Source organism: Salmo salar, chromosome ssa25 (assembly GCF_905237065.1).
Source record: "Salmo salar chromosome ssa25, Ssal_v3.1, whole genome shotgun sequence".
Classification (NCBI taxonomy): domain Eukaryota; kingdom Metazoa; phylum Chordata; class Actinopteri; order Salmoniformes; family Salmonidae; genus Salmo; species Salmo salar.
The window spans coordinates 19,722,081-19,748,746 of NC_059466.1; the positions used below are offsets into that span (position 1 = coordinate 19,722,081).

The window sequence follows — 26,666 nt, forward strand, 5'->3', positions numbered from 1 at the left end:
GGGGCCACTGGATGCTGATGGTATGTCAGGTGCTTCAGAAACTGTGCTCTGTTGATTATTGTTGCCGTGCAATAACAATGAAAGTGTGTCACATTTCTACAACTGAAGCCACACTTTATGATTGTTAACTCTGAAAGAGAGGAATAACAGTAAAGTAACAAGTTATAAAATTACATTACACTGACGTACCTGAAAAAAATAGGGCAAATCAAAAAATGTGAACGTCAAATATATTCAATAAACAAAGAAAGAAATATTACTTCTGTGCCTCACTGAAGCATGACCTTTAATGTGGTTGTTGACCATATTGTTCAGCCTTATATGTGCAGAAGGGGCAGTGATGAAGTTGACTGCTGCTGCATTTTTACATTTTGGGACTCTCACTCTCCAATAACACACTGTGTCTCTATACATCAAAGAAAATAAGCATAGACATAAAAGGCATGATAATTAGAAAGGCTTATTTTATGCAATAGGCATTTAATTTCATTATTGTATATACTATGTGTAGGCTGTGTAGACTCGCTATGTGTAACTTAGGGAATGGCCGTCGGCATCAACGATACACATTTAGAGCCTGCCAAATACAACAAGGCATACATTGAACAAACACAGAAAATCAACAATCAAATCGATTACATAACTGTACATGTAAACCTAGGCTTACTGCTCATGAAGGCAAATTTGTCCAAATGTTACATCCGTCAATTGAAGAATGAGACCAAGGTGCAGCGTGGTAAGCGCTGCACCTGTTGGTAGAGCATGGTGTTTGCAATGCCAGGGTTGTGGGTTCGATTCCCAAGGGGGACCAGTACGGAGAAAAAATTAATGAAATGTATGCATTCACTACTGTAAGTCGCTTTGGATAAGAGCATCTGCTAAATGACTAAAATGTAAATCTTACTTTATTAGATGAACACCAACAAACCACAAAACCGACCGTAAAGTTCTGCAGGGCTAGACAGCACAATGCAAAAACAAGATCCCACAATCTCAAGTGGGAAAAAGGGCTGCCTAAGTATGATCCCCAATCAGAGACAACGATAAACAGCTGCCTCTGATTGGGAACCATACTAGGCCAACAAAGAAATATAAACATAGATTTGCCCACCCAAGTCACACCCTGACCTAACCAAATGGAGAATAAAACAGACTCTCTAAGGTCAGGGCATGACACCAAATAAGATTAATTGTAAGCAATTTGCTAGCTCATGTGCAAAAGGGTGCTATTGCTAATTAGCTAGCTCACGTGCAAATGGGTGCTAATTAACATTACGCTAACATCGGTCCGGTAGTTGGTTATATAAAAAAAATACCACTGCACTAGTATAACATGAATATTACAAAGCACATTATGCATAATGACCGCCTCACTTCCATAGGTAATATTTTTATCCATGTAGGTTAGGTTCGATTAAGATTCGCTTTCGTTGCCGTTGATACCTTCGACGTGAACCTCAACTTGGGTGACCTTGAAGGAGACGGGAAGGGTTTGGGTTAAACGCATTTGACTCCGCCGACATTGAGTCCGGCACCGAACCGCATACTGCAGTCAGGGGCTTCTCGATATTTTATTGATTGGTTTGTGTTTCAAGTTAGACCCATAATAACCCATGATGTTCAGTAACTTTCCCAACACCTGTAAGCATTCTACATACATTGGTGTGCATAATATTTCTCGACTGCATTAAATGATTAGTCAGATCATTAGCAGCAGGATTTAGATTAGTCAAAAGCTTTCCATCCACTGGTGTTTTGACCTTTTGATGTAGGCTACAAACATCCAACTGAAAAGTAAAGACTTAATAGATACAGAAAATCCATAGTCAAATTAGGGAGAGCTCCAAAGGTTACCACTAGCCTCCCCTGGAAAATTCTAATCTCCATTTGACACCCTGAATTTGACACCCTTCACAATAACACCATTTAACATCCTTGACATTTGTCACCGTGGCAGCCAGAGCTTCTTTCGCCAATCATTAAAATCAGTGGAGGCTGCTGAGGGGAGGACAGCTCATAATAATGTCTGGAATGGAGTCAATGAAATGGTATCATACACATCAAAGACGTGGTTTAAATATGGTTGATACCACTCCATTGACTCCATTCCAGCCATTATTATGAGCCGTCCACCCCTCAGCAGCCCCCACTGATTAAAATACATCTTACTCCATCTGCCCTGCTCGCATGTGTTCCCTGTTGCCTAGTGACCTCGCTCAGTTTAATGAAAAGGGGATTATGAGAAAGATGTGGTCTTATGGTGATCTGGTGTCCATATTCATGTTGGCCTGGTAGACTAGAAAGAGGCTGTAATGTAGAGCTCTGGTCTTAAGACCACTGGGGCAAAGACCAAGGCAAAGATCTAGAGACCTTTGTGTGAGGAACACAAAAAACATTCTAATACCAGCATGCTTAATGGGAATGGGTAACCTGCCTCTTTTGACAGTTCCCTTTTCAAGGGACGGGAGAGTCCCACATTGCTGCAGGTGCCAGTTGCCATGGAGACAGAGGCGCTTTCTCTCTTGGAGTGGATCATAGCCTCTTGCTCTTTTTGTGTAGATACACTACCCTTCAAAAGTTTGGGGTCACTTAGAAATGTCCTTGTTTTTTAAAGAAAAGCACATTTGTTTGTCCATTAAAATAACATCAAATTGATCAGAAATACAGTGTAGACATTGTTAATGTTGTAAATGACTATTGTAGCTGGAAACGGCAGATTTTTATGGAATATCTACGTAGGCGTACAGAGCCCCATTATCAGCAACCATCACTCCTGTGTTCCAATGGCACGTTGTGTTAGCTAATCCAAGTTAATCATTTTAAAAGGCTAATTGATCATTTGAAAACCCTTTTGCAATTATGTTAGCACAGCTGAAAACTGTTGTCCTGATTAAAGAAGCAATAAAACTGGCCTTCTTTAGACTAGTTGAGTATCTGGAGCATCAGCATTTGTGGGTTTGATTCCAGGCTCAAAATGGCTAGAAACAAATAACTTTCTTCTGAAACTTGTCAGTCTATTCTTGTTATGAGAAGTTAAGGCTATTCCATGCAAGAAATTGCCAAGAAACTGAAGATATTGTACAACACTGTGTACTACTCCCTTCACAGAACAGCACAAATTGGCACTAACCCGACTAGAAAGAGGAGTGGGACGCCCCGGGCGGTGCACAACTGAGCAAGAAGAGAAGTACATTAGAGTGTCTAGTTTGAGAAACAGACGCCTCACAAGTCCTCAACTGGCAGCTTCATTAAATAGTGCCCGCAAAACACCAGTCTCAACATCAACAGTGAAGAGGCGACTCCGGGATGCTGGCCTTCTAGGCAGAGTTGCAAATAAATAGCAATATCTCAGACTGGCCGATAAAAATAAAAGATTAAGATGGGCAAAAGAACACAGACACTGGACAGAGGAACTCTGCCTAGAAGGCCAACATCCTGGAGTCGCCTCTTCACTGTTGACGTTGAGACTGGTGTTCTGCAGATACTATTTAATGAAGCTGCCAGTTGAGGACTTGTGAGGCCAATTTGTTTCTGTAACATTTTGGTACGTGATCTCTTTTTTAGAAAACGTCAGACATAGAAGGGTATCATGCAACTAATCTGTCACACAACAAACCCATTTTCCCAGATTTTCAACTTGTACTAAGTAATGTATTTTCATTATATCACATCCACCTAATGACAGAGTAGTGTCTATCCTACTCATTAGGGTGAAACCTATTGTTATTTTTAGATTTGGTCAAATAACTCAAGCATAGATTGGTCAAATATAGAGGCCATGAGTAACTTGGTCAAAAATAATGGCACTGATTGGCCTATAGGTGGCTTGTTATAAGCCGTCTCACTTAAACCCTCATATCCACCTCTCCATTTGACTTAACGATTTGAAACGTTTTATGTGGTTGTCTTTCTGCATGCTGAACAAATTTGCCTCAAGGACCCATAAGATATATGTTCCTCCATCGTGGAATTTTTTTTTAAATGTTGAAAAACTTCTGAACAAATGTTGTATGTTGTCACACGCTGATCTGTTTCACCCGTCTTTATGATTGTCTCCACCCCCCTCTAGGTGTCGCTCATCTTCCCCATTATCCCCTGTGTATTTATACCTGTGTTCTCTGTTTGTCTGTTGCCAGTTCGTCTTGTTTGTCAAGTCAACCAGCATTTTTGCCTTAACTCCTGCTTTTCCCAGTGTCTCTTTTTCTCGCCCTCCTGGTTTTGACCCTTGCCTGTCCTGACTACTCTGCTTGACCCTGAGCCTGCCTGCCAACTGTACCTTTGCCCCACCTCTGGATTATTGACCTCTGCCTACCCTGAGCCTGCCTGCCATCCGGTACCGTTGCCCCACCTCTGTTTTACTGACCCCTGCATGCCTTGACCTGTCTATTGCCTGTCCCTGTTGGATTATTAAACCATTGTTTATTCGACATTGTCTGCATCTGGGTCTTACCTTCATACCTGATATATGTAGGCCCATGGTACATATTTTAACTTCGTTTGAGAAAAGCTAAGAGATTGGTTAAGATGACTGAATTATTAATAAATAAGGAAATCAGATTGTACATGTTCATTTAGGAAGGTTTTTGATGCCACGTTCTCTGGGAGAGATGCTGCCCAGAAGCCAATCCAGCTCCGGCAGGGTGGCCGACTATGTGGTGGATTTCCGCCCGTTGGCAGCGGAGAGTGCGTGGAACCAGGAAGCACTGTTCGACATGTTCCTGCACGGCGTTTTGGGAGTTACCCACGGATCTTGACTCCCTCATCGCTTTGACACGCCGCATCGATGGGTGATTGCGGGAATGACGGATGGAAAGGAAATTCGATTTCGCTCACACGTCCAGGGATTCCACTTCACCTCCGAGTCATCCCGGGAAGTCCCCGACAGTCCCTTTGACGAGAGCACCCAAGGTTTTCCGACCTTCCTCGAGAGTCACCGAAGACGGCTGAGGCACTGTTTCCCGAGCCTATGCAACTAGGCAGAGCTGGGCTGTCACCAGTGGAACGGCAACACAGGATCAACACAAGGAGCTGTCTGTATTGAGCGACTTCTGTTCATTTTGACCAGGCTCACCGGTAGGAGCGAGTACTCTGGTGGGCAATAGGGAGAACTTTTCTGCTTCCCTTACTCGCACCCCTTTTTATGTCATTCTGCTGTGGGGAACACAGTCCAAATCTCTTCGGGTCCTCATTGACACTGGGGCCAATGAGAGCTTTTTGGACGCCACACTGGCTTCCGAGCTGAACATCCCCACTCAGCACCTCTCCATTCCCATGGATGTTAGAGCGCTGGACGGGCACTCTATAGGTCTGGTCACCCATAACACCACTCCCATCAACCTACGTGTGTCAGGGAATCACAGCGAGACCATTCAATTCCTGCTCATCAAGTCCCCCCACATTCCCATGGTTTTGGGATTCTCCTGGCTCCAGCGACACAATCACATCATCAACTGGGCTACGGGTGCTATCATGGGCTGGAGTCCACACCCATTCTGCCACACCCATTGTCTGAAGTCGGCACAACCTGCCCCGGGACATCTTTCTGGGGGCTCGGAAGTTGCTCCGGACCTCTCCGTCATTCCCAATGAGTACCAGGACCTCCGGGAGGTGTTCGGGCAAGTCCCGGGCCACTTCCCTTCCGCCGCACCGCCCCTATGACTGCGGGATTGACCTTCTCCCTAGCACCACGCCGCCCCAGGGACATCTGTACTCGCTGTCGGAACCAGAGACCCAGGCTATGGAGACCTACATTGGGGACGCCCTAGCTATAGGATTTATCCGTCTCTCTTCCTCTCCCACTGTGTTCTTCTTCATGGACAAAAAGGACAAGACCCTGCGCCCGTGCATTGATTACCGGGGACACAATGACATTACTGTGAAAAACCGTTATCCGCTACCACTCATTTCCACGGCCTTCGAGCCGCTCTAGGGGGCCACTGTTTTCTCCAAGCTGGATCTACAAAATGCCTACCACCTGGTGCGGATATGAGAGGGGGACGAGTGGAAGACCGCCTTCAACACGGCCAGCGGCCACTACGAATATCTGGTCATGCCCTTTGGCCTCACTAACGCCCCTGCCGTGTTCCAGGCTCTGATGAATAATGTTCTTCGCGACATGTTGAACCGGTTCATCTTTGTCTACATTGATGACATCCTCATCTTCTCCTGCTCCCCCCAAGAATACGTGCTCCACGCCCGACAGGTTCTCCAGTGCCTTCTGGAGAACCAGTTGTTTGAAAAGTGCGAGTTCCATCGCTCCACCATTCCCTTTCTGGGCTACATCATCTCTGCTGGGAGTGTCCAGATGGATCCCGAGAAGGTGAGAGCGGTGGTGGATTGGCCTCAGCCTACGTCCAGGGTGCAGCTACAACGCTTCCTGGGGTACGGCAACTTTTATTGCCGCTTTATCCGGGGTTACAGCACCCTGGCCTACCGCCTGTCTGCACTCACCTCTACCAAGGTTCCATTCACGTGGTCTTTGGACGCTGACCGGGCATTCCGGTACCTTAAACACCACTTCACCACTGCTCCTATCCTGGTTCATCCTGACCCTTCCCGTCAGTTCATGGTGGAGGCCGATGCTTCGGATGTTGGAGTGGGGGCTGTCCTGTCCCAACATTCTGCCCTGGACCTTAAACTGCATCCCTGCACCTTCTTGTCCCACCACCTCAACGCCATGGAGAGGAACTACGATGTGGGGAATCGGGAGCTTCTCACGATGAAGATGGCATTGGAGGAATGGAGGCACGGGCTAGAAGGGGCGGAACATCCATTCATTGTGTGGACCGACCACAAAAACCTGAAGTATCTCTGCACCATCAAGCACCTCAGCTCCAGGCAAGCGAGATGGGCCCTGCTGTGTACCCGGTTCAACTTTTCCCTCTCCTACCGGTCGGGGTCCAAGAACGTCAAGCCGGATGCCCTGTGTTGCCGCTATAAGCCCACGGTTACTACCCCGGAGCCCGAGACTATCCTTCCCACCTCATGCCTGGCGATGGCACTCAGCTGAGGTATAGGGAAACAGTTTCGGGAGGCGCAGCGGTCCCAGCCGAAACCTGGGGGGGGGGGTTTCCACACCGCAGGCCTGGAGTCGGCCCATTACTCCAGGCTTGCCTGTCACCCGGGCTCTCGTCAGACCCTGGACTTCGTGTGACAACACTTTTGGTGGCCTACTATGGTTTCGGATGTTGCCGTGTTTGTCGCCGCCTGCATAGTCTGCGCACAGAACAAAACTCCTCGGCAAGCTCCGGCAGGTCTTCTCCAACCACTGCCTGTCCCTCAGCATCCCTGGTCCCATAACGGGACTCCCCCAGTCTGAGGGCAACACTGCCATCCTGACTGTGGTCGACCGGTTTTCCAAAGCCGCCCACTTCATTCCTCTCCCCAAACTACCCTCTGCCAAGGAGTTGGCCCAGTTTATTGTGCAGCACGTCTTCCGGATCCACGGACTCCCGGTGGATTAGGTCTCCGACTGGGGTCTGCTGTTCTTGTCCTGGTTCTGGAAGGCGTTCTGCACGCTCATTGGGTCGTCAACCAGCCTGTCCTGCAGATTCCACCCCGAGTCCAATGGCCAGTCGGAGCGAGCCAACCAGGATTTAGAGACGACTCTTCACTGCCTAATCTCCGCCAACCCTACCACCTGGAGTCAGCAACTGGTATTGGTTGAGTACGCCGCAACAACCTTCCTTGCTCTGCCATGGGTCTCCCGCCCTTCGAGTGTTCCTTGGGATATCAGCCTCCACTCTTCCCCGAGCAAGAGGAGGAAGTCAGCAATCCCTCTGCCCAGATGTTCATCCGCCGCTGTCACCATACCTGGAAAAGATCCCGGGCCAGTCTGTTGAAGACCAATTCCAGGTATAGGTGACAAGCGGATCGCCACCGGAACCCTGCTCCACGCTATCGACTCAGGCAGAGGGTATGGCTCTCCACCCGGGATCTGCCCCTCCAGGTGGAGTCTCGCAAACTGTCCCCCCAGTTTATCAGCCCGTTCCCCCACCTCTAGAGTCATTAGCCCCACTGCTGTTCGTCTTTTGTTACCCCGTACCCTCCATATTCACCCTACTTTCCATGTGTCTAGAATTAAGCCCATGTCTCACAGCTGTCTCAGTGCTGTCTGACCCTGATCTGTTTGACCTGTCTTTGTGAATGTCTCCACCCCCCTCTAGGTGTCGCTCATCTTCCCCATTATCCCCATTGTATTTATACCTGTGTTCTCTGTTTGTCTGTTGTCAGTTCGTCTTGTTTGTCAAGTCAACCAGCATTTTTGCCTCAGCACCTGCTTTTCCCAGTGCCTCTTTTTCTCACTCTCCTGGTTTTGACCCTTGCATATCCTGACTCTGAGCCCGCCTACCTGACCACTCTGCTTGACCCTGAGCCTGCCGACCTGTACCTTTGCCCCACCTCTGGATTATTGACCTCTACCTACCCTGACCCTGCCTGCCATTCGGTACCGTTGCCCCACCTCTGGTTTACTGACCCCTGCATGCCTTCACCTGTCTATTGCCTGCCCCTGTCGGATTATTAAACCATTTGTTTATTCGACATTGTCTACATCTGGGTCTTACCTTCATACCTGATATATGTAGGCCCATGGTACATATTTTAACTTTGTTTGAGAAAAGCTAAGAGATTGGTTTTAAAATGACTGAATTATTAATAAATACGGAAATCAGATTGTACATGTTAATTTAAATCCTTTGTAAATCCACTTCATAATGGCCTATCAACTTGAAACTTTTTAGGGTCATCAAACACAAAAGGATGTGGACACCTGCCTGTTAAACATCTCATTCCAAAATCATGGGCATTAATATGGAGTTGGTCCCCCCCTTTGCTGCTATAACAGCCTCCACTCCTCTGGGAAGGCTTTCCACTAGATGTTTGAACATTGCTGGGGGGACTTGATTCCATTCAGCCACAAGAGCATTAGTGAGGTCGGGCACTGACTTTGAGCGATTATGCCTGGCTCGCAGTCGGCGTTCCAATTCATCCCAAAGGTGTTCAAGGGGGTTGAGGTCAGCGCTCTGTGCAGGCCAGTCAGGCCATTGTATTTAAAAAAAATAAGGAAACTATTAACAATTCACTTTTTTGACTATGTAACACTAATGCTTAAAATAATCAAAAAAATCTTCTCATGGACAAAGTCAGATTCACTCCAAATTTGGTCTTTGGATTCATCACAATAGTTCTAAAAGAAAATAACGGTGATGCATTCAAAAATGGGCACACTATCCTTCGATAATATGCTAAAATACTTATTCTCATGAATTATAGGGTCAAATGTAGGCCCATGGTAGATGTTTTAACTTGGTTTGAGAAAAGCTATGGGATGGTCAAAATATGCCTGAGTTATTTACAAATATCAGATTTTACATTCAAACCACTTTAAATCCATTCCACAGTTGCCTATCAACTTAAAACGTATCAGCGCTATCATGGATGTCCCTAAGATGAACCACACTGAATATGGTATTGATACCTAAAAAAAACAAGGAAACTATAAACCACACATTCTTTGCATATTTAACGCTAATGGTCAAAATCATCGTCTCCTCATGAACCATACATCATATTCACTCCAGATGTTGTATTTAGACTCATGATTGCATATAAAGAAGATAGTTCCTACATGATAGAGAGCTTGCTTTGGTATCCAACTGATCTTGTGTCCTTTTTGTCATCCTGTGAACCCCGTTCATTGCTGCTCACAGCTATATTTTTAAATGGCATTTTCTGCATTCTCCAACAACACCATTGAAATGTAATAACAGTTCGTAGGCATTTTGACACGTTTTGAGCTCTTCCAAGGAGCACATCATTACAGCTCAGGGCCTGAATCCCCATTCCTACACTAATCAATGTTTGTCTGTCAGTAATAATAACTGGTACAGTATATTACCACCCATGCACTCAGTGTTGTTGTATCAAGATGATAGACAATTTCATAATACCAAGTCCAGAGGTGATCCGGATGGGGACTCGGACCTCATACTGTACATAGCATCCTTATGAAACCATCATGGTGTGTAATGCCATGAATCAAAAAGAGGATGTATTCATAAGACGAGTTGGTCTACACTTTTTTGGTCTTATTTTAACTTTAATACACCAGTCAGCCGAGTCAAACCTCTTGCGTTTGATATTGATTTTTGTTTCTCGTCAGATCAATCCCTCTGAGGTCCGTAGCTAACGACCAAACCAACTGATGCCATGGTGTCTCCATTTCTGAAGTATGCTGTGATGGTACAGAAGTATCCCCGCCGCACCCGAGTACTTACAGGAAGCTGTACCAGGCCTGGAACAAATGAGAACCAGCCAGCATCTCTGACAAACTGGAGAGCGTCTTCCAGCAGGTCCTGTAGAAATCTGATGTGGGCTCCAGTGCCTTTGCCTCATTTGGCTTCCACCCGGTCGGGGGCTGGCATGCCCTGGCTTCCCTCTGGTGCCAAGATTGGCATCCCTGCCAACTTTAACAGCATGCTAGACGACCCGGCTGGCATTACCAACAGCACCATTCTCATCAATGGCAAGGAGGTGGAGTGGAACAGTGACATTGGCACTGCCCTCAAGGACGCGCTGGTGTTCTCTCCAGAGGCTCAGAAGTTTGCCATGGCACGGGAGGTAGCTCATCTGGAGGTGGGCGGACTCGTGCTGAATGCGGCTGTAGCACCGTTCTGCTTGGCAGGGGTGATGGTCTAGAGGGTGACTATAAAGCAGATCTTCAGGCTACACACTGGGCTTGTGGTCTTCAGGGGCGTAGTTAACATAGTGGCATTAGAAGCATGCTCCCTACACCTCCAGGAGGGACGGCATTGTGGGTCTACTCAAGGAAGAGAAGACCTAAAATGGACATTGGAAGCCCACTAATTTCTGCACAAAGAATCAAATATCACGTGAGCTTTGGCCTCTAGCGAGTTACTTGTAAAGTCTGACACGAGACTAGAAGCCCACTGCTGTTTGTACTAGTTTTTAAACAGGCAGTATTTATGCAATCACATATACAGTAAGAAAAAGTGAATTTCAACCACATGTAACATTGCCTGAATAATGGCAGTCATCCCTAAACTTGAATGCTTCCTTTCCTCTTAACAGTGACCTCAATTTTACCTTTGCCTAAAATGGATGTTATAGGTGGTCTATATGTGCACCTGGACTTTTGTGCTGTTGTAAAACACATCAGGGCAAGGTACAATAAAAAGTTTTCATAAAAAGCCACATTTAACAAAGTCTGTTATAATGTTAAACATGTACAGCTGCCTTGTGTAAGATGAAACTGTGTTGTGAATGTTTAACCAAAAAGAGAGCGAGGTGTGCATTAAGGGAATCAAGAATCTGTTTGATTTAAAGAAAGTAATCTTTTTAAAGTTGGTTACTTGGCGAGAATGATATTAATATACAGCATTGAATCTCCACATTTAGTTGGTGGCCATTTAGGTTGTCTGCATATTAAATGGACAACTTAATAAAGTACTTTAATCACATCACACACGTATCAAAAAAATAAACAAGTAATTAACGCTTTGACAGCTTTTGTTGAGAAAAACTGAACCTAGAGACTGTCATTGTCAAATAAATGCGTATCTCAATGGCACATTATTTCTGGCTAAATCTTTGAGCCAGAACAAAATACACACTAGTCACAGCATTGACAGCTTCTTTTTAGTCTTGATAGTGAGGCTCTCCTGGGTTATACGAATGCTCTGTGTATGTGATTACAAACAACTCCCCTGATCTTTTTATGCAACGGAAAATTATTAATTGTAACTAATTACAGCACTGTACTGGGTAAACACCAATGGTACCCTCAGCCTGGGTGAAGACGACATGGGGTAATTTGTGACAATAGGCGTAACACACACTCTACCGCAGCATGAAAGCTCATGAGCGTTGGGGACCCCAACACCCCCCCCCCAAAAAAAATTCTTAGCCTCATGGCAAAATGTTTGGAATAGCAGGAAATTAGCTGAGGTTCTTGAAAGTTGGGACAATCCTTGTCTGACAGGGACACTTTTTTACATGTTTTATAGTTGATCAAATTGATTTTGTTGCATTATTTGAGCTTAAAATGTATATTTAGGGGAATCTTATAACTCCAAAAACCAATATTTTCCCTTTTCTAAATACTTTCAATATTAATTTCCATGTCAGCTCTATGCCTGGAAATGCCCTTGTCCTGAGCAAAGATCACAATTTCAAACTCCCAAAAAATTCTAAACACAAATAATGGATATTAACTGAAAATGATTGTATGTAGTTTCTTGCAATAGCCCTCGGACACTATAAATAATATTTCTGTGTCCAGAGATTTGGTCAACTCTAAAATCTTCAATTAATCAAGGATGAGCAGGGTCAGCAATACCATAAGGATCCATTATTCATGTCCTTATACTTCCAATTTTTATCGAACCTTTATTTAACTAGGCAAGTCAGGTAAGGACAAATTCTTATTTACAATGACAGCCTACCCCGGCAAAACCTAACCCGGATGACACTGGGCCAATTGTGCACCGCCCTATGGGACTCCCAATCACGGCCGGTTGTGATACAGCCTGGAATTGAACCAGGGTCTGTAGTGACACCTCTAGCACTGAGATGCAGTGCCTTAGACCGCTGCGCCACTCGGGAGTTCAATTTTCATTGATTATTGTTTTAAATGTATTCTCAGTCTTTAATATACCACTTTGCCAGTGTCAGTAAAATATACATTTTCATCATCCCTTCACATTATTGGACACAGTTGGGAGACGGAGTGTTTTTTTAACCACATGATGTCGCCACAGCCCCTATTTAAATTGTAATCTACAGTCCCATTGTCAGGCCTAATCTACACTGGTGTAGTATTGTTATAGTCACATTGACGGACCTAAGTATTTCCTGAATTTATGGCAATGATAAACTAGTGTGGGCTATTTCTGACCAACAATGGAAATGTAATATCCTGTGGCAATAATTACTTGAGGAAATTACTAATGACTCCTCGCCTAATGACTATTCTGCTCCACACGTACAAACGTGATGCCAAATGCAGTCTCCACACTAACCTACATTTTGTAGCTCTATAAAACCGGCAAAATACCAGTTACTATGGCATGACAAATATAGATTGCAGGATTGCTCACCCGCGACTTCACAAATGAAAACCACGCCTCCCTATCCTGTGACTCCACCCCCGTGCACTGATGGCGCTGCGAAGATTGCGCCATAACGTTGCTATGCTGTTGCCTCTGCTGCAGCGAGCGAGCTTTGACGACGGACTCTGCAGTCCGCTGAGAAGTCAGAGACCGAATAATCCAATCCCCCCCAACATTTATGTCGCTCATACCATCGCATTTACAAATCAAAGGAATTGTAAATATCATTCACTCGGTCTGAAATGACTGCTGGTTCGCTGTAGCCAATGGTTGCTGTGTCTTGCGTGTGGATTATTCGTTGCCGAGCTAGTCCGAGATTCGAGCCAGGAGGGCCCGCAGTTGAATGTGTATGAAGCTGAAGGCTCTCAGTGATAAAGATGAGGTTTTGTCGGAGTTGGCAGCGGGTGAACTGAACTTGGATTTTCAGTCCCTCACCCTAAACTCATTTCCCGCTGTAAGAAAACCATATTACTTAAAAACTGGACGCCCCTGGAACTGTTTATGACGGTAAGATAATTTACCAACTATTTAACAACCATTTTACTGAAAAGTAATGCAGCTTGCTAGCGTAGCTACTGTAGCTAACTAGTTTGCTAGCTGGTTGTGCTAACTTTAGGTAACCTAGCTAGCTAAATTGCTAACGAGCTATCTAGCTGTTTGCTCTGACGTTTGCTCTCCATAAACCTAACCAATACACCATTGTTTTGGTAACTACTTAGTTAAAAAACATTTACTGTCCCATACTCGGATCCATTAAACAATGTAGGCTATGCCTTTAAGTTATTATGGGAAATAAGATGTTCCCTGAATCCACTACTGCTATTTCAGTGTAACGGTAGTCACAAGATTTCAGCTACACTTTTCTGTGTGGAAGCCTACTCTGAAGCTTGACAGATGATGGAAGGAGAAATATGATAACCGTATTTAGTAATCCAATTGTGGACGTTGCAGGTAGGCAATTAGCTAAATATTTATATTTTAATTACTCAGTTAAGTTAACCCTTGCAGAAATAGCCTAAAACAGAGCCTATAAATTATCATAGGTGGTATCCAGTTACAGTGTACATGGCCCACAATATGAATGTACTGACAGCTGCATCAGTCTTATAACTTGCTGGTCATTTTTAAACACGAGGAGGAATTACTTTAAGTCAAGGGTTTCCTTCTCTGTGATATTACTCAAGGTTGCTTTCAAGTGAGTAAACCGGTAACTAATCTGTGTTTTCTGAATTTGGACATAATCATTTAGCTAATGTGGTCAACTTTAACAATGACGTAATCCTCAGTCATCGTATTCGTGGTGGTGGAAGCCTATCGTTCGAGAGTAGCTACCTGGACTGATTTCAACCTGCGTACTCACTACTGGAAAGCAAATTCAATTACACGTTTTTGGTGTCATGGCATTAAACACATTTTTTGGGGGGCGTATACTTCCACTTTGAATTCCACATCAACTCAATTCAGTTTTTTATTGAATGAGTTTAGTTGGACTGAGCCTACATCACCGCTTGTCTCCAAATTGTGCTGGTAGGCTTTCTCAGGTCCCCAAATCTCATTCAATCAAACCAACTAGGACGTTGAATGACCGGCTTCAGGTTTGACAGAAGAGGACCTCTGCACTTTCACATGTCCTCATTTCATTCACCTAATATGGCCCCCATAGATAGCTACTTTGCTTCACATAGCCTAATCCTACTGGAGAGGGCCATGTCAGGATTCAGCGAGAAATCAGATTCATGCCTATGAGACTGTGCCTGTCTTTGCCAGGAGAGAGGCCTCTGTATAAACTAGAATAAAACCTGTTTTAGGGGACTCAGCTGGTAAAGATGAAATGGCCTGTGGAGAGAGTCCTGGCTTAATGGGTTGTGCACCTGAACCAGGCATCCCTGATTTTGAAGTGGAGTGTGGGTGGGGTTTTGGGAGAGAGGGGCTCAGGTGCTGGAATAATTGGGATAGACTGCACCTGCTGACATGAGCATTGGTGAAGCCACATAGATTGATTGGACCCAGCTAGCTAATCTACTATGAGGTAGACTACTGCTGAGATGACAGTAACAAAGCTAAAGAGGCCGTATTCATAGTCCTATTATGCTCTCACAATTATTATTTTTTTGTTTATTTGTCGACTGCAATGGGAACATATTCTTTGTGCATGTGCATCCAATTGCCATCCTTGTTTGTTTTATGATAAGTGACTATACACCTACACTACATGACCAAAAGTATGTGGACACCAGCTTGTCAAACATCTCATTCCAAAATCATGGGCATTAATATGGAGTTGGTTCCCCCCCTTGCTGCTATAACAGCCTCCACTCTTCTGGGAAGTCTTTCCACTAGTTGTTGGAACATTGCTGTGCGGACTTTCTTCCATTCAGCCACAGTAGCATTAGTGAGGTCGGGCACTGATGTTGGGCGATTAGGCCTGTCTCATAGTCGGCGTTCCAAACCAATTCTGTATGGACCTCGCTTTGTGCACTGGGTCATTATCATGCTGATATAGGGAGTGGCCGTAATTCCCTAAATGGTTTCCACAAAGTTGAAAGCACAGAATTCTCGATATTGTCATTGTATGCTGTAGTGTTAAGATTTCCCTTCACTGGAACTAAGGGGCCTAGCCCAAACCATGAAAATCAGACCATTATTCCTCCACCAAATTTTCCAGTTGGCATTATGCATTGGGGCAGGTAGCGTTTTCCTGGCATCTGCCAAACCCAGATTCGGACATCTGACTGCCAGATGGTGAAGCTAGATTCATCACTCCAGAGAACGCGTTTCCACTGCTCCAGAGTCCAATGGCGGCGAGGTTTACATCACTCCAGTCGACGCTTGGCATTGCGCATGGTGATCTTAGGCTTGTGTGGGGCTGCTCAGCCATGGAAACCCATTTCATGAAGCTCCCTATGAATAGTTCTTGTGCTGATGTTGCTTCCAGGGTCAGTTAGGAACTCGGTCGTGAGACAATATTTATGCACTTCAGCACTCGGCAGTCCCGTGAGCTTGTGTGGTCTACCATTTCGCGGTTGAGCCGTTGTTGCTCCTAGACGTTTCCACTTCACAATAACGGCACTTACAGTTGACCGGGGCAGCTCTAGCAGGGCAGAAATTTGACGACCTGACTTGTTGGAAAGATGGCATCCTATGACTGTGCCACTTTGAAAGTCACTGAGCTCTTCAGTAAGTCCATTCTACTGCCAATGTTTGTCTATGGAGATTGAGTCAATCAGTCAAAAAATGTGGCTACTCTGAGAGGGCAGCAGTTCCAAGATTGATGGCTGTGTTGACTTGGCTCAGGAGTACCTCAGACAGCTCTTAGCTTAGGAGTAACCGGAGACAGCTCTTAGCTTTTACAGTTTCTCTCTGGTTAGTAAACCCCTGCATTGAAAGCCACACACACACTGGGTGTTCCAACAGTGTTATGTGTGCAGGTCTAGGGCACCATGTCAGCACCCCTTGCAGAGACAGCATGTGTGGCAATCCATAAGAGTGCCGGTAGCCCAGCCATGCGGATATCACATCCATTTCAGCAAATCTCCAAAAGTCAAAACACAGCTGTGTTTACTCTCCCAGCCTCACGACTCTGAACCAAAGGTGTTTTGGCTAATCTTTTAATTTCGTAATTCGGTTATTGCTGGCTTGCCAGTTAAATGAATGGTATTCATCAGCGAAGGCAACATGGTGCACAGAGGAATGAGTAGGGCTCTAAAGTGCAACCATTTTGATCACATATGCTCTAATTTGCTGTGCCACCTGACTTTTTTATTTTGGGAGCACAAGTGCGATCAGGAAAAAATAATGCTTGTTGTAATGATAGGCTTCTCTGTGCAGTTGGTGCTCGGTTTGGGCGATATTCCGGGGTATTTGGAAATAGAAAAATCAACCAATGACTGTCTTTTGAAACTACTTTTACGTTTTTTAATTACATTCTAAAAATGTGTTGCTATATTTAACTAAATACCTGCAGTCAACTTGTGCAATGCGTTAGGAGATAAATCAGATTGCACTCTTATTTCACCCATCACATTATTTTACATTATGAAGCTTACATAATTCACCAGAACAGTTGAGTCAGTCATGTGTTTGTAAATAGCACAACGGGAGAAAACGGGAGCAGGTGAGTCCAGGTGTGTTGTGATGGGTCGCGTTTTATATTGAAAGTGTTTTTTTATTATTTTTTTCAATAAAGTGATCAGGGACGTGCAACTAATAGTTTTCCTTCACAGAAAATGTGTCAAACACATTCGGCAGAAAATACATTCATTTTCATCAGATGACGACAAAGTGCAACGCTTTTTGGCGGGCAGCCACTCAAGTAAATTATGTTGCAATGAAAAAGCAAGGTGTTTTTGGCTAAAATGATGCATTGCCATCATATTTCTATTGTTTAGGCCTATAATTGAAAGAATTTAGCCAGCTACATTTCCTAATGTTTTGCGTAAAGTTAATCTTTCATTTTACCGGAGGCTGGATACACAGAGAAAAGTAGCTATATATCATCTGTTTGTGAATTCTCATCTGAGTTTAGAAGTGCAGCTGAAGCACAAAATTAGTCTGATGCCGAGGAGAAATTACAACAAAAAGCATTTTAGATCAGGCTTTACGAAACACAGCAAATCAAATTGTATTAATCACATGTGCCGAATGCAACAGGTGTGGACCTTACAGTGAAATGCTTACTTACGAGCCCCTAACCAACAGTGCAATTTCAAAAAATATGGATAAGAATAAGAGATAAAGGGCAGCAGTAAAAAAATAATATTTTCAGGGGGATGGTTGGTACAGAGTCAAATGTGCGGGTGCACTGTTTAGTTGAGGTAGTAAGTACATGTAGGTGGAGTTAGTGACTATGCATAGATGACAACAGAGGGGTCGGGGGTTGGCCAATGCAAATAGTCTGGGCAGCAATTTGACTAGATGCTCAGGAGTCTTATGGCTTGGGGGAAGAACCTGCTTAGAAGCCTCTTGGACCTAGACTTGGCGCTCCGGTACCGCTTGCCGTGCGGTAGCAGAGAGAACAGTCTGACTAGGGTGGCTGGAGTCTTTGACAATTTTTAGGGCCTTCCTCTGACACCACCTGGTATAGAGGTCCTGGATGGAAGGAAGCTTGGCCCCGGTGATGTACTGGGACGTTCGCACGACCCTCTTTAATGCCTTGCAGTCGGAGGCCGAGCAGTTGCCATACCAGGAAATGATGCGACCAGTCAGGATGCTCTCGATGGTGCAGCTGTAGAACCTTTTGAGGATCTGAGGACCCATGCCAAATCTTTTCAGTCTCCTGAAGGGGAATAGGTTTTGTCGTGCCCTCTTCACGACCTATCTTGGTGAGCTTGGACCATGTTAGTGATGTGGACACCAAGGAACTTGAAGCTCTCAACCTGCTCCACTGCAGCCCCGTGAATGGGTGTGTGCTCGGTCCTCTTTTTCCTGTAGTCCTCAATCATCTCCTTTGTATTGATCATGTTGAGGGAGAGGTTGTCCTGACACCACATGGCCAGGTCTCTGACCTCCTTCCTATAGGCTGTCTCGTTGTCGGTGATCAGGCCAACAACTGTTTAATTTAATGTTGTTGGAGTCGTGCCTGGCTGTGTAATCATTGAACAGGGAGTACAGGAAGAGGCTGAGCACGTACCCCTGAGGGGCCCCTGTGTTGAGGATCATGCTGGGCGGATGTGTTGTTACCTACCCTTACCTTACAGCTGATTCTCTCATGCATGTTTCAGTGTTTCGAGCATAGAAGTCGTTTAGCTCGTCCGGTAGGCTCGTGTCACTGGGCAGCTCTCGTCTGTGCTTTCTTTTTGTTGTCTGTAATTGTTTGCAAGCCCTACCACATCGGATGAGCGTCAGAGCCGGTGTAGTACGACTCGACCTTGGTGCTGTTTTGACGCTTTGACTGTTTGATGGTTCGTCGGAGGGCATAGCGGGATTTCTTATAAGCTTCTGGGTTAGAGTCCCACTCCTTGAAAGCGGCAGCTCTATCCTTTAGCTTAGTGCGGATGCTGCCTGTCATCCATGGCTTCTGTTTGGGGTATGCATGTACGGTCACTGTGGGGACGACGTCATCGATGCACTTATTGATGAAGCCAATGACAGATGTGGTGTACTCCTCAATGCCATTGGAGGAATCCTGGAACATATTCCAGACTGCTAGCAAAACAGTCCTGTAGCTTAGCATCTGCTTCATCTGACCACTTTTTGATTGTTCTAGTCACTGGTGCTTCCTGCTTTAATTTTTGCTTGTAAGCAGGAATCAGGAGGATGGAATTATGATCAGATTTGCCAAATGGAGATTGAGGGAGAGCTTTATTTGCATCTGTGTGGAGTATAGATGGTCCAGAGTTCCCTCTGGTTGCACATTTAACATGCTGATAGAAATTTGATGAAACAGATTTAAGTTTCCCTGCATTAAAGTCCCCGGCTACTAGAGCACCGTCTCTGGGTGAGCGTTTTCTTGTTTGCTTATGGCGGAATACATCTCATTCAATGCTATCTTAGTGCCAACCTCTGAGGTGGTATTTTAAACAGCTACGAAGAGTATAGGTTAGAACTCTCTCAGTAGGTAGTATGGTCTACAGCTTATCATGATATACTCAACCTCAGGCATGCAATAGCTCGAGACTTTCTTAGATATAGTGCACCAGCTGTTATTTACAAAAAATACATAGTCTGCAGCCCCTTGTCTTACCAGACACCGCTGTTCTATCCTGCCGGTATATTGTATAACCAGCCAGCTGTATGTTGATTTTTGCCGTCGTTCAGCCACCACTCTATGAAGCATAAGATGTTAGTTCTTAATGTCCCATTGGTAGTTTAATCTTCCCAGTAACTCGTCGATTTTATTGTCCAAAGATTGTGCGTTTGCTAGCAGAATTGAGGGAAGTGGGGATTTATTAGATCGCCTTCGATTCTCAGAAGGCAACCCACTTTCCGGCCTCTTTCAACGTCTCCTCTTCACGCATATCCCGGGGGTCGGGGCCTGTTCCCGAGGTAGCCGTATATCCTCGGGGTCATCAGTCGTGAAAGAAGAAAAAGCATTCTGCTAGTCCGTGGTCAGTAATCGCAGTCCTGATGTCCAGAAGTTATTTTCGGTCATAAAAGACGGTAAGGCGGAAACATTATATACAAAATGTGTATTACATATTTTTTTTACAAACTCAGATAAACAAACAAAAAACACATTCGGTTGGGGGCATGTAAAACGTCTGCTTTCTGCTCCGGCGCCATCAAGTTATGTCTTATACGTTTTATTTTTTTCCTTTGTGGTTGAATTTTAATAAGTTGACAGGCACCATATTGTTAGCTTTCTGCTGTGTTTGAGAAGTCTACGCGCTTTGGATGAGTTATTTGCACAGTTGCCACTGCTACCTTGATTTCCTTGCATTTTTGTTCCTCTTTTCTCGGCTGTCTGCTCCTCCCCCCATCTTCTCAGAGTAGGCAGGCCCATTGTCCTAGCAACTCCAGACTCCACACAGCGTCTTGACATGCTGCTGGATAATGTCCAAACTCTCCAAAAATGACATTCAGGAGCTCCTACCTATATATGTATAACTTTATGAGCTGGTTTTCCTGTCTTTGCAATTTGTTTATTTTTGTTTGCTCTCATTAGCATGTTTTGCTAGCAGCCTCCATAGAATTTTGCTTTTTTTTTTTTGGCGCCCCCTTGTGTACTAAACCGGTAATATCGTAAATCCCGGGGTGAGAGGATGGTATGACGATATGAAAATCTGCATACCGACCAACTCTAGTTGGTTCCGAGTTCCCTAGAGAAAAAAGCAAGCACAGACTTGTTCAATCCAAAGCCTTAATGGAAAGAATGCATCAGTGATTTGTATTTCTTGCAACTTTCTGAAGACGTATAGCTTCAGTAGCTACTGCTTTGTGTTGCCAACTTTAGAAATGAAATGTTAAAACTTCTTAAGGATACGCCTAAAATGACATCCAAGTCTAACTACCTGTAGCTCAGGACCTGAAGCAAGGATATGCATATTCTTGATACCATTTGAAAGGACACTGAAGTTTATGTAAATGTGAAATTAATGTAGGAGAATATAACATATTAGATCTGATAATAGAAAGGAAAAATCATGCATTTCTTTTAGACTGATCCAATGAACCATTGCATATGTTTATTAATAGCTTTTCATGTACAAAATGATGCACACTCCTCAAACAATAGCTTGGTATTATTTCACTGTAATAGCTACTGTAAATTGGACAGTGCAGTTAGATTATCAATAATTTAACCTCCCTGGGCAACGTCCCACCTAGTCAACAGCCAGTGGAATCGTGTGGCGCGAAATACAAATACCTCATAAATGCTATAACTTCAATTTCTCAAACATTTTGCAATATTCTGAGTAGATAGCTCGCCATCACGGGCTAGCTATTTTGACACCCACCAAGTTTGTCCCTCACCAAACTCAGATTTACTATTAGAAAAATTGGATTACCTTTGATGTTCTTCGTCAGAATGCACTCCAAGGACTTCTACTTCAATAACAAATGTTGGTTTGGTTCAAAATAATCCATAGTTATATTCAAATATCCTCTGTTTTGTTCGTGCGTTCAAGACACTATCCGAAGGGTGACGCGCCCGACGTGTTTCGTGACAAAAGAAATCTAAATATTCCATTACCGTACTTCGATGGATGTCAACCGCTGTTTAAAATCAATTTTTATGCGATTTTTCTCGTAAAAAAGCGATAATATTCCGACCAGGAAACCCTGTTTTCGTTCAAAGACGGAAAAATAAAAACATGGTGTCGGCTCGTGCACGCGCCCCCAGTCTCATTGTTCTCTGATCAACCACTATCCAAATGCGCTACTGTTTTTCAGCCATGGCCTGCAAAGTCACCATTCAACGTTTTGCCGCCTTCTGAGAGCCTATGGGAGCCGTAGGAAGGCACTTTTGAATGCTGGCGGTGCTTTCACTCTAGTGGTAGCATGAGACGGAGTCTACAACCCACACAAGTGGCTCAGGTAGTGCAGCTCATCCAGGATGGCACATCAATGCGAGCTGTGGCAAGAAGGTTTGCTGTGTCTGTCAGCGTAGTGTCCAGAGCATGGAGGCGCTACCAGGAGACAGGCCAGTACATCAGGAGACGTGGAGGAGGCCGTAGGAGGGCAACAACCCAGCAGCAGGACCGCTACCTCCGCCTTTGTGCAAGGAGGAGCAGGAGAAGCACTGCCAGAGCCCTGCAAAATGACCTCCAGCAGGCCACAAATATGCATGTGTCTGCTCAAACGGTCAGAAACAGACTCCATGAGGGTGGTATGAGGGCCCGACGTCCACAGGTGGAGGTTGTGCTTACAGCCCAAAACCGTGCAGGACGTTTGGCATTTGCCAGAGAACACCAAGATTGGCAAATTCGCCACTGGCGCCCTGTGCTCTTCACAGATGAAAGCAGGTTCACACTGAGCACATGTGACAGACGTGACACTCTGGAGACGCCGTGGAGAACGTTCTGCTGCCTGCAACATCCTCCAGCATGACCGGTTTGTCGGTGGGTCAGTCATGGTGTGGGGTGGCATTTCTTTGGGGGGCCGCACAGCCCTCCATGTGCTCGCCAGAGGTAGCCTGACTGCCATTAGGTACCGAGATGAGATCCTCAGACCCCTTGTCAGACCATATGCTGGTGCGGTTGGCCCTGGGTTCCTCCTAATGCAAGACAATGCTAGACCTCATGTGGCTGGAGTGTGTCAGCAGTTCCTGCAAGAGGAAGGGATTGATGCTATGGACTGGCCCGCCCGTTCCCCAGACCTGAATCCAATTGAGCACATCTGGGACGTCATGTCTCGCTCCATCCACCAACGCCACATTGCACCACAGACTGTCCAGGAGTTGGCGGATGCTTTAGTCCAGGTCTGGGAGGAGATCCCTCAGGAGACCATCCGCCACCTCATCAGGAGCATGCCCAGGCGTTGTAGGGAGCTCATACAGGCACGTGGAGGCCACACACACTACTGAGCCTCATTTTGACTTGTTGTAAGGACATTACATCAAAGTTGGATCAGCCTGTAGTGTGGTTTTCCACTTTAATTTTGAGTGTGACTCCAAATCCAGACCTCCATGGGTTGATAAATTGGATTTCCATTGATTTTTTTGTGATTGTGTTGTCAGCACATTAAACTATGTAAAGAAAAGTGTTTAATAATATTATTTCTTTCATTCAGATCTAGGATGTGTTTAAGTGTTCCCTTTTTATATTTTTGAGCAGTGTATATTGTTACACACACACACTTATCACATAGTATTCCAAACATAAGTTAAGGCAATGAGTTGAAACCTGAGTGAGGTGCACATGTACAGTACATAAACAGATGCATGCGCCAAATATTTTTGTTGGTCATATGATATTGTTGTGGTATGTCACGAAATCGTGTTACGAACGTATCAATATTGGTATTGTATATCAATATTTTGCTATGTCTTGCTAAGTGGATGGGTCTCTACAGAAGGTGTAAACGGTACAGCCAAATTGTTGCTTGCATGGTAGCAATATCAGAAAGTGTCATTATAAATAAAATATACCGCATGTACACGAACAATATCAATAGTGATATGCATACGATCAAGGGTAAAGTGGCTCAGCACCAGAATTAAAAATGGTATGGCGTGTGTTAGTCATTTGAATAGAGGCACTGCGGATAGTGCTGATGACTGGTCCATCTGAACTAGAGGTCGACCGATTATGATTTTATTGAACGCCGATGCCGATTATTGGAGGACCCCAAAAAAATGCCGGTACCGATTAATCGGCCGTTTAAAAGAAAAAATATATATATATATATTTTTTTTTTACATTTTTCTTTTGTTTTATTTTAGATCTTTTTTTATATGTACATTTTTTTTTGTATATATAATATATATATATTTTTTTGTAATAATGACAATTACAACAATATTGAATGAACACTTATTTCAACTTAATATAATACACCAATAAAATACATTTTGCCTCAAATAACTAATGACACCTGTTTGGTTTAAATAATGCAAAAACAAAGTGTTGGAGAAGAAAGTAAAAGTGCAATATGTGCCATGTAAAAAAAGCTAACGTTTAAGTTCCTTGCTCAGAACATGAGAACATATGAAAGCTGGTGGTTCCTTTTAACATGTGTCTTCAATATTCCCAGGTAAGATGTTTTAGGTTGTAGATATTATAGGACTATTTCTCTCTATACGATTTGTATTTCATATACCTTTGATTATTGGATGTTCTTATAGGCACTTTAGCCTTGCCAGTGTAACAGCATAGCTTCCGTCCCTCTCCTCGTTCCTACCTGGGCTCGAACCAGGAACACATCGTCAACAGCCACCCTCGAAGCAGCGTTACCAATGTAGAGCAAGGGAAACAACTACTCCAAGTCTCAGAGCGAGTGACGTTTGAAACGCTATTAGCGTGCACCCGGCTAACTAGCTAGCCATTTCACATCGGTTACACCAGCCTAATCTTGGGAGTTGACAGGCTTGAAGTCATAAACAGCGCAATGCATTGCGAAGGGCTGTTTTAATGAATGCTTACGAGCCTGCTGGTGCCTACCACCGCTCAGTCAGACTGCTCTATCAAATCATAGACTTAATTATAACATAAATACTAGCCTTAGTTTCCGGATTCGACCATATTAATTACCTATCATCTCGAAAACAAAACGTTATTCCTGTTACATTGCACAACCTTCAATGTTATGTCATAATTACGTAAAATTCTGGCAAGTTAGTTCGCAACGAGCCAGGCGGCCCAAACTGTTGCATATACCCTGACTGCGTGCAATGAACGCAAAATGACACAATTTCACCTGGTTAATATTGCCTGCTAACCTGGATTTCTTTTAGCTAAATATGCAGGTTTAAAAATATATACTTCTGTGTATTGATTTTAAGAAAGGCATTGATGGTTATGGTTAGGTACAGTCGTGCAACGATTGTGCTTTTTTCGCAAATGCGCTTTTGTTAAATCATGCCCAGTTTGGCGAAGTTGGCTGCATATACCCTGACTCTGTTTGCAAGAGAAGTGACACATTTTCCCTAGTTAAAAGAAATTCATGTTAGCAGGCAATATTAACTAAATATGCAGGTTTAAAAATATATACTTGTGTATTGATTTTAAGAAAGGCATTGATGTTTATGGTTGGAGCAACGTGTACCTAAGCGATTATATGCAATGCAGGACAGGCTAGATAAACTAGTAATATCATCAACCATGTGTAGTTAACTAGTGATTATGATTGATTGTTTTTTATAAGATAAGTTTAATGCTAGCTACCAACTTACCTTGGCTTCTTACTGCATTCGCGTAACAGGCAGGCTCCTCGTGGAGTGCAATGTAAAGCAGGTGGTTAGAGCGTTGGACTAGTTAACCGTAAGGTTGCAAGATTGAATCCCTGAGCTGACAAGGTAAAAATCTGTCCTTCTGCCCCTGAACAAGGCAGGTAACCTACTGTTCCTAGGTCGTCATTGAAAATAAAAATGTGTTCTTAGCTGACTTGCAGAGTTAAATAAAGGATTATTATTTTTTTTTTAATCTGCCAAATCGGCGTCCAAAAATACCGATGTCCGATTATGAAATCGGCCCTAATTAATCGGTCGACCTCTAGTCTGAACCACTCATGAACAAGGGAATCTAGATTCAGAGAGCCTGTTTCTGTACTGCCCTTGACTTTGGTGCAGGGCATGTGATGATCATAGCCTTTTTGTCGCAAAACTCCCTGATCTCATAAATATACTTTTGTCTAGCTGTGTCCAGTCCAGATGGTGCTTGTACAGGCTGACCATCTATGGGAGAAAGGATGTCAGTTTGCGCAGCAGCTGAAACCTGGTCCCGACTGAGTCCGAACGCTCCTTGGCAACAGCACCAGGCTCCATAGCATCGAAGCTGTAAAACAGTTAACAACAAAAAATACATTACAACATCAATTCACCTCCCAAGTTTAGATAATAACCTCATACAATGCAATGAATGTTACTCACCTGAAGTGCTGGTACTGCTTGATCTGTGGCAGCGGCCTGAAGTACGGAGTCAGGTGTTGTTGCCAGCCATAGCTTTCCACCAGCACTGTACCATCCTCCAGTCCAACCATCTGTGGAATGTTGACATCTCTCAGTGCTGTCCTTCACAACACCAGCAATCTCAGTGTTCACTGGTCTTTCTGAAGCCCTGCTTGAGTTTATTTTATTTAACAAGGCAAGTCAGTTAAGAACATTCTTATTTACTAGTGACGGCCTATTCCAGCCAAACCCAGACGATGCTGGGCCAAATTTGTTCGCCGCCCTATGGGACTCCCAATCACGGCTGGATGTGATACAGCCTGGAATCGAACCAGGGACTGTAGTGATGCCTCTTGCACTGAGATGCTGTGCCTTAGACCACTCCCCCACTCTGGAGCCGCATTACCAGTCGTGGGCAAACTTGGTGTGGTCTGTGATCATGAAGGTACAGACTGGTGGAGCTTGTGCATGGTCCGCCAGGCCCAATACCAGTCCACATACCAAGTGTTGTCATCGATTCCTTGTTGAGATGCCACACTGCTGCTTTTGTC

The 26,666-nt window shown here is 44.4% G+C and overlaps 1 protein-coding gene and 1 pseudogene across 3 annotated transcripts in view; both read left to right on the forward strand.

Annotated features, from left to right (window-relative positions):
- Positions 1–9,434: 9,434 nt before the first annotated feature.
- Positions 9,435–15,810, forward strand: LOC106586288 (transmembrane protein 177-like; annotated as a pseudogene).
- LOC106586301 (tyrosine-protein phosphatase non-receptor type 4) overlaps positions 13,193–26,666 on the forward strand; it is a 95,470-nt gene continuing 81,996 nt past the window's right edge. For all 3 annotated transcript variants that reach the window (XM_014173445.2, XM_045707341.1, XM_014173447.2), the window contains exon 1: positions 13,193–13,637. The gene's annotated coding sequence lies outside the window, so the exon portion shown is untranslated. The remainder of the gene's footprint in view (positions 13,638–26,666) is intronic.